The 7,992-nt window shown below is 45.0% G+C and overlaps 1 pseudogene; it reads right to left on the reverse strand.

Moving 5' to 3' along the window:
* Positions 1-3,606: 3,606 nt before the first annotated feature.
* Positions 3,607-3,733, reverse strand: LOC115066830 (annotated as a pseudogene).
* Between the last annotated feature and the right edge of the window lie 4,259 nt (positions 3,734-7,992).

The raw sequence follows: 7,992 nt of genomic DNA on the forward strand, positions 1-7,992 counted from the left end.
CCAAGCAGAGACACAGTGGCACTTGGTAATCTCAGAACTTACTGAGTGCAGTTGTGTCTGACTGTTGTGTACACTATTCCTGAGGAGATGTGAACAAACATGTCTACTCCAGACAGCAAACCAATGACAGATCAAAGTAAGGATGTCACCAAAGTTCAACTTGGTGAACCAGTTTGTTTACTGGGGTTACTTACAGGGGCAGAAATGACTTAAAGTCAATTTCATCTCCAAAAGCCCACCTCAGCAAGGTGATAGCTTATGAAAGCTGGGAACGTGGAGCTCACTACACATCCTTCAGAAAGTTTAACAGTGTGTCTTCCTGGCAGGTCGGCTTGTCTGAGCTTTTTCTAGGCAGCTCAGGACGTCTGAGAGTGTGGCTGAGCATTCCTAACAGAGTATACAAACTTGGGGGCTGAGGGGCCTACTGACTCTGGTCAATTTCAGGGACTTCCTGAAGGTACTGCGTTGTTTACTTCGGGAGCTGAAAGACCTTCCCTGAAGGATACAATGTTTCACTTCCCTTTAAAACATCCTGTGCTTAAATTAAGGAGCTTCTCTCCAAAATAGGATGCCTGATCTCAGAGGAACCAGTCCAGCCCTGTGTTCAGAGCTTCTGGCTGGGGCTTTCGGGTTGTGCTTGCTCTACTAGTTCTTGAGGGGATTACTGTGGGCACATCCTTCTGCAACTGAGAGAGCCTGGAGGCCTCTCCACCACCCTCTAATCCCTGGTTTTCTTCCCATCTGGGTGTGAGCTCTGTCCTCCCTTTTCTGGAAGCCACCGCCACCAACATGCCCTTCTTTTAATTGCCAAACTTCTTGCCCAGTCCTATCTGCCGCTCCCATTTCCATGCACCTTGTCCTCTGTGAAGTTTCAGGCTTTATGCCTGATCAGCTTCTCCCAGTCACCAGTAACCCAGAGCCTCACGCTCAGCCCTTTCTTAGTTTTTTGATTTCTAGGCCCTTCTGCAGCAACTATTTAATAAAAACTATCTGGAAAAATAAAATTTATTTCTCCTTCCAAATTTAAAATACAGAAAAAAGAAAAACAAGGAGAGGGAGAGACAGAAAGAGGGAGGGAGGGAGAGAGAGAGAATGATTTTGTTGTCAAAAGCCTGGCAATCCCTGGTTAGGGTATGGGTTCACTGCTGAGGGAGTGTGAACTGGCACAGCCACTTGGAAGTACAGTTGGGGTTTAGTAAGTGGAGCATTTATTTATTCCATTTGGCAGTGGCCTTTGGTGCCAGTGCCACCCTCCTGCAGATCCTCTCGACTTTAAGCCCTAGCGTCCATTCCCCTGCTCTCTGCTCCTGCACTGGTCCATCTCACTTCACCATGAATCACACATCTTGTGGGACAGAGCCCATGCCCAAGCCCAGCCTAGGAACATGGGGAGGTCACCACTTCACCATGAATCACACATCTCCTTGTGGGACAGAGCCCATGCCCAAGCCCAGCCTAGGAACATGGGGAGGTCAGCATACCTAAGCCAGAGCTTGATCAGTGAGGCTCAAGACCCTGTGGATAAAAGTCCCAATCCCTGATCTCCCATCCTTCCAGGCTGGAGATTCTGAGAATCAAGTCCCCAGCAGGAAAGTTGATCTGTGTTTTTGTCTTTCTGTTTCTGCCTCCTGGCTCCTGTTTCTGGGGAGCATCCCAAATAAACTACCTGCATCCTAGTCTTTTTTTTTTTTTTTTTTTTTTTTTTTTTTCCTTTTGAGACAGGGTCTCCCTGTAGCCCCAGCTGGCCCTGAACTCACTATGTAGACCAGGCTGGCCTTGCACCCACATAGATCTGCCTGCCCCTGCCTCCTGAGTGCTGGGATTAAAGGTGTGCGCCACCATGCTGGGCATGCATCCTAGACTTATCTCCAGCCCTGTTTTAGGGAAACCCAAGCTAAACCAACCACAATCCAGCAGTGTCACTCCTAGTTCCACAAGGAAGAGAAATTCTTACCATACATATCAGGAACTCATTCTAGAATGTTCCTCTCAGCACAAAAACCAGCAGCAGTCAGAAAGATGTTGCTGATGCTACAGCATGGATGGAATTTAGCAATGTCATTTTGAATGATAAAAGGAAATCCCCAAGTGCCATATTCTGCACAGTAGCCTTTTAATAAATAGCACTGGGAAAGATAGAGTTTTGGGAAAGAGACAGGTAAAGTAAGCATAATATTAAAAAAAAAAAAAAAAAGGCAAAAGAGCTGTGAACACAGGAGTCAAGTCAGGGGCCACTATGAGTGGAGAAAGTGCTGAAAGGATCTAACTAACAGGCTTGGGGCCACACACGTGTGATCCCAGGGCTGAGGCAGGAAGATTGTGAGTTCCAAGCCAGACTGGGCTACTTAGCAAGACTCCATCTCAAAAAACAAAAACAAGGGGCTGGAGAGATGGCTCAGCAGCTAAGAACACTGACTGTTCGTGCAGAAGACCCAGGTTTGAATCCCAGCACCCACATGGCACCTGACAGCTGTCCATAACTCCAGTTCCAGGGGATCCCACAGCCTCTTCTGTCCTCTGCAGGCATTGCACAGCATGGGTGCAGCACTTACCTACATGTAGGCATAACACTAATACACATAAAATAAAAATAATGAAAATATTTTAAAAAACAAAAAAAAACCCAAAAATCAAACAAAAAAGTAGAGGATCATATTAGTAGTTGTAAATTCTTTTTAAAGATTTATTTGTGTGTGTGTATGTGTGTGTGTGTGTGTGTGTGTGTGTGTGTGAGAGAGAGAGAGAGAGAGAGAGAGAGAGAGAGAGAGAGATGTGTATGCTACATGTGTGCCAGTCCCCATGGAGGCCAGAAAAGGGCGTTGGATCTTCTGGAGCTGGGGTTATAAGTGGTTGGGAGTCGGCTGATGTGGGTGCTGGGATTCAAACTCAGGTCCTCTAGAAGAGTAGTCAGCACTCTTAACAGCTGAGCTGTCTCTTACATCTAAAATCTTAGTAGATGTAAGTTTTTTTTAAAGAAAGATTTTATTTTTTAAATTTTATGTGTATGAGTGTATTGCCCGCACATATGTAAGTGCACCCATGTCCCGCAATGCCCATGGAGGTCAGAAGAGGATGTCAGATCCCCTGGAACTGGAATTAGTGCCAGTTGTTATCTGGCATGTGGGTGCTGGGAATTGAACCCGGGTCCTCTGCAAGAATAGCCAGTGCTCTTAAGTGCTGAGCCAGCTCTCCAGCCCCTGGATGTAAATTCTTGTTAGTGCTCTAATTTTTCGTACTGGGCAGTTGGGCAGTGGTTCTATGAATATGTTTTATATTATTAAATCTATTAACACATTTGTGGGGGTGGTAGAGGGTGGGCAAGGATGGTAGGGAGGTGGGAGGTGGGAGTGGTCAGGGTGCAAGACGTATGTATATGAAATCATTTTAAAATTAAAAATAAAGGGACTGGAGAAATGGCTCAGTGGTTAAGAACACCGGTTGTTCTTGCAGGAGACCTGGGTTTGAATCCCAGCACCCACATAGCAGCTAACAACTGTCCATAAATCCAGTTCCAGGGATCCAACAGCCTCTTCTGTCCTCTGCAGGCATTGCATGACATGGGTGTACTTACCTACATGCAGGCATACACATAAAATAAAATAATAAATTAAAACAGGGAATGGAGATGATAGGTTCCTTTTTTTTCTTTTATGTAACAAGGTTTGAGGGTGGCACATGTCACACAGGCACGTGAACACCCAATCATCACACTTTTTTTTAACTTTTAAGAAATTTTAGGTCACGGAACTGGAGAGGTGCCTCAGTGGTTAAAAGCATGTAGTGCTCATGTGGAAGACCCAGTTGGGTTCCCAGTACCCACATTGTGGCCCTCTTCTGGACTCCTCAGGCACCTGCACACACACACACACACACACACACACACACACACACACATCATTAAAAGTAAAATAAATCTTAAAAAAAAAAAAAAATTTTAGCCAGGCGTGGTGGCGCACGCCTTTAATCCCAGCACTCAGGAGGCAGAGGCAGGCGGGTCTCTGTGAGTTCAAAGCCAGCCCGGCCTACATAGTGAGTTCCAGGCCAGCTGAGCCTACAGGGAGACCCTGCCTCAAAAAGACCAAAAAAAAAGAAGAAATTTCAGGTCATACATATTCATTGTGTAACAATGAAAAAAAAAAAAACCTTAAAAACAGAAAGCAAAGGTGGCTGTTAGAGCAAGGCTGTGATCAAGGCTGAGCTTTTCCATTGTTTTCCTTTGTTTAACATCACACAGTGCCACTTTGAAACTTCCTTTGAAAACATAACCTCTTTCCAACTTAACTGGAAACTCTTAAAATAGTAACTTGGCATCGGCAAAATCTGGAAAACCCTCTACTGGTGGGGAAGGTTAAGGTCATTGGTAGCTGTCACATGCCGCTATAGGACGTGACAGAAGGCACTTCCCCTTGGTGGCATTCTTTCTGAAAATGCTTAGGAGGAAGCCATCAGAGAAACCCCAGGTGATAAATACTGTACAGGGTCCCCGATTGGTACTCTTCAAAACTGTCAAGCTCATGAGAATCAAGGAATGATGAGACACTTCTGTGCAGAAGAGATAGGAAGAGAGAGAGCTATGTGCCTATCCCTGTTCTAAAGCCTCAGTGGTTGGGGGTGGGGTGGGGGGTGGGTGCGGGGAGGCAGCAATTTGGAGCTCAATGAACACTCGGCCCCATGGCTGGCTGCTTAGCTGTGACAAATGTACCTTGATAACACAAGCTGTAAATAACCAGAGGAAGTAGGCAAGGGTTACTGGAATTTCTTGGAATACACATTTGCAACTTTTTTTGTCAGCCTGAAAATACTCTGAAATCAATGTTATAAGGGCAAATATTCTTTCCTTGGTCCAAGCAAAAAAGTATGAGTTTGTACGCTTCTAAAAAAGGGTTTTGAAATATGTAAAGCAGTAATTTACAGAAATAATCCACAATAGTAATATAATATTTAAAAATATACCACAGAGGGGCTGGGGATGTGGGGCAGTGCATAGAATGCTCACCTTGCAGGCTGAAACCCTGGGTGCTCCCTAGAACCAAGTGAGGTGCACACCTATCATCCCAGGATTTGAGACATTAGAAATTCAAGGTTTCTCTTGGCTGCATATTGGTTTTGAGGCCAACCTGGGCTATTTGAGACTCTGTCTCAAAGAATCAAAAACACAATAAAAAAAAACACCATAGAGAAAATGATAGATCAAGTAAATCAAAAATATTGCAGAGAAAAGCGGGACAGACCCGCTGTTTCCAGTCTTGCTTTTCTTACCCCCTTGGTAGAGTGCTTGGCCAGCATGCATGGTCTAGTACTGCCTTGTGTCAAGATGGATGTACCAATCCAGCTCATTCAGTCTGACTGTGTTCAGTGCCCCACTGATCTGGAAGCTTCTCATGGTCTCACACTGCTCCGGGGTTAGGGCTGGGGTACGTCTTGACGACTCCGTATCTATCACAGCCCTAGTTCTGTAAGGAAACATTTACATAACGCCAATGTTATCAATGTCATTTAGTTTTCAGTGTTAAGAATTGGAATGCAGCTCAGCAACACGATGATCAGGTCGCATGTGCAAGCCCTAGGCTTGATTCTCAACCCAAGAAAGAGAGGAAGAAAGAGCGAGAGAAAGAATCAGTCTACAGAGGAATTACAGCAAACAATTATATTTACAGGCTAGAATATAATTACTATAAACCTCCAATTCCAGGGGAATTCAGTGCCTTCTTACCTCCTCAGGCACTACACCATATGGTTGCACTTACATACATGCAGGCAATACACAAAAAGTAAATAAAATATTTTTTAATTCAGTCTGACTGTGTTCAGTGCCCCACTGATCTGGAAGCTTCTCATGGTCTCACACTGCTCCGGGGTTAGGGCTGGGGTACGTCTTGACGACTCCGTATCTATCACAGCCCTAGTTCTGTAAGGAAACATTTACATAACGCCAATGTTATCAATGTCATTTAGTTTTCAGTGTTAAGAACTGGAATGCAGCTCAGCAACACGATGATGAGGTCGCATGTGCAAGCCCTAGGCTTGATTCTCAACCCAAGAAAGAAAGGAAGAAAGAGCGAGAGAAAGAATCAGTCTACAGAGGAATTACAGCAAACAATTATCTTTACAGGCTAGAATATAATTACTATAAACCTCCAATTCCAGGGGAATTCAGTGCCTTCTTACCTCCTCAGGCACTACACCATATGGTTGCACTTACATACATGCAGGCAATACACAAAAAGTAAATAAAATATTTTTTAAAAAAGGATTAAAAAAGAGTTTTAGGCTATAATCTTGGGCTAGTTGGAGGCTAGCCTGGCTTAAGTGAGACTGTGTCTCAAAAAACAACCAATCAACCAACCCCCAAACACCAAAAAAAGAAATAGACGTTTTAAGGTTATTCAAAGAGATACAGTAGATCCCAATAGAAAAATTAAGTATAAATATAAATGTAAAAAGGGGTCAATAAGATGGTTCAGCAGATAAAGGTGCCTGCTGCCAGGCCTGAGGTTGATCTCCAGGTCCCACATGGTGGAAGGAGAGAATGGAGTCCCTCAAATTGTCCTCTGACCTCCACTTGAGCAGCATTGTATACACACACACAGAGTAAATGTAAGTTAAGAAATTTAAAATATATATTGGGTTGGAGAGATGGCTCAGCGGTTAAGAGCACTGGCTACTCTTGAAGAGGACACAGCTTTGGTTCCCAGCATCCACATGGCAACTAACAACCAGTCGTAACTCCAGTTCCAGGGGATCCAGTGCTCTCTTCTGACCTCTGTGGGCATTGTACAACATGGGCGAACACACACATGCAGGTAATACACTCATACACATAAAAATAAAAATAATAATAAAAGACTTAAAAAAATTAAATATATAAAAAATAAAAACTGGAAGAGGGGAGGAAGAATGGTTAATAAAACCACTGAATCTGGGGTCAATAAATACTTTTTAAAATTTAAAAGCCATGTGATAAGAGGACTGAGTCAAGAAATCAAGCAAAGTAAATTGACCACAAAAACAACCCCCCCCCCACCCCAAAGTTCCCCATAGTTGAGGGTTGAGGCAAGGAGTTTAAAATTCTATTTCTGCTGGGCATGGCGGTGCACACCTTTAATCCCAGCATTTGGGAGGCAGAGGCAGGGGGATCTCTGTGAGTTCGAGGCCAGCCTGTTCTACACAGTGAGTTCCAGGCCAGCTGGGGCTCCAGGGAGACCCTGTCTCAACGCCCCCTCCAAAAAAAATTCTATTCTTAACCTTTCTATTGGGCTTGAAAGTGCGTGTTCATCTAGATGAGCTATTTTTTGTTCATTTTTTTCCTCTAGATGTATTATATTTGAGACAATATTAAAATAATTGGGCAAAACAAATTCAGATTTGATTCTGAGTCTTCCAGGACACTAGGGTAGGGGGCATGCTGTTTACACTCTCAGGCAACATTTCGGGTCCGTGAGGTCCAGCTTCGCCCATGCACCTACTACTCTGCCGGGAGCCAGAGTGACAGGCACCTCCTCCCGGAAGCCCTCGGTAGCGAGGGAGCGTCCTCTGCCGGGCAGGAAAGCCAGCACCTGCGAGAGCGACTGCGCATCTCCAGGCCCCCCCCCAGCCCTCACCAAGGCCCCCTCCTCTGCATCACGTGCTCCCAGCCCCCTCTCTAGAGGCTGGGAGGCGAGGGAGCAGTAGCATCCCAGGTGAGAGCGGCTGGAGTTGTTCAGTCTGGGTTCCTTGGGTGGATGTACCTGGACTGGCTGGAGTCTAAAGGGGACCAGTAGGGTGGAGTGGAGAGGTAATGGTGTGAACCCCATTTGGTATCTGCTTGGTGCGGGGTTGGGGGTAGGTTAGGGCTGGGCTTTGCGTTTCGGGGAGAATCCCGGCTCTTTGCTCTCCGTGTACTCTTGGGCAAGTCATTTTCTATCTCTAAATCTGCTAGAATGCAATGAAATGCTTCACAACAGTAAGTCATTGATAAATATGGTTACTACCACAACCTACCTACCTTCCTTC

This window comes from Nannospalax galili, unplaced genomic scaffold (genome assembly GCF_000622305.1).
Source record: "Nannospalax galili isolate Female #2095 unplaced genomic scaffold, S.galili_v1.0 scaffold111, whole genome shotgun sequence".
Lineage (NCBI taxonomy): Eukaryota > Metazoa > Chordata > Mammalia > Rodentia > Spalacidae > Nannospalax > Nannospalax galili.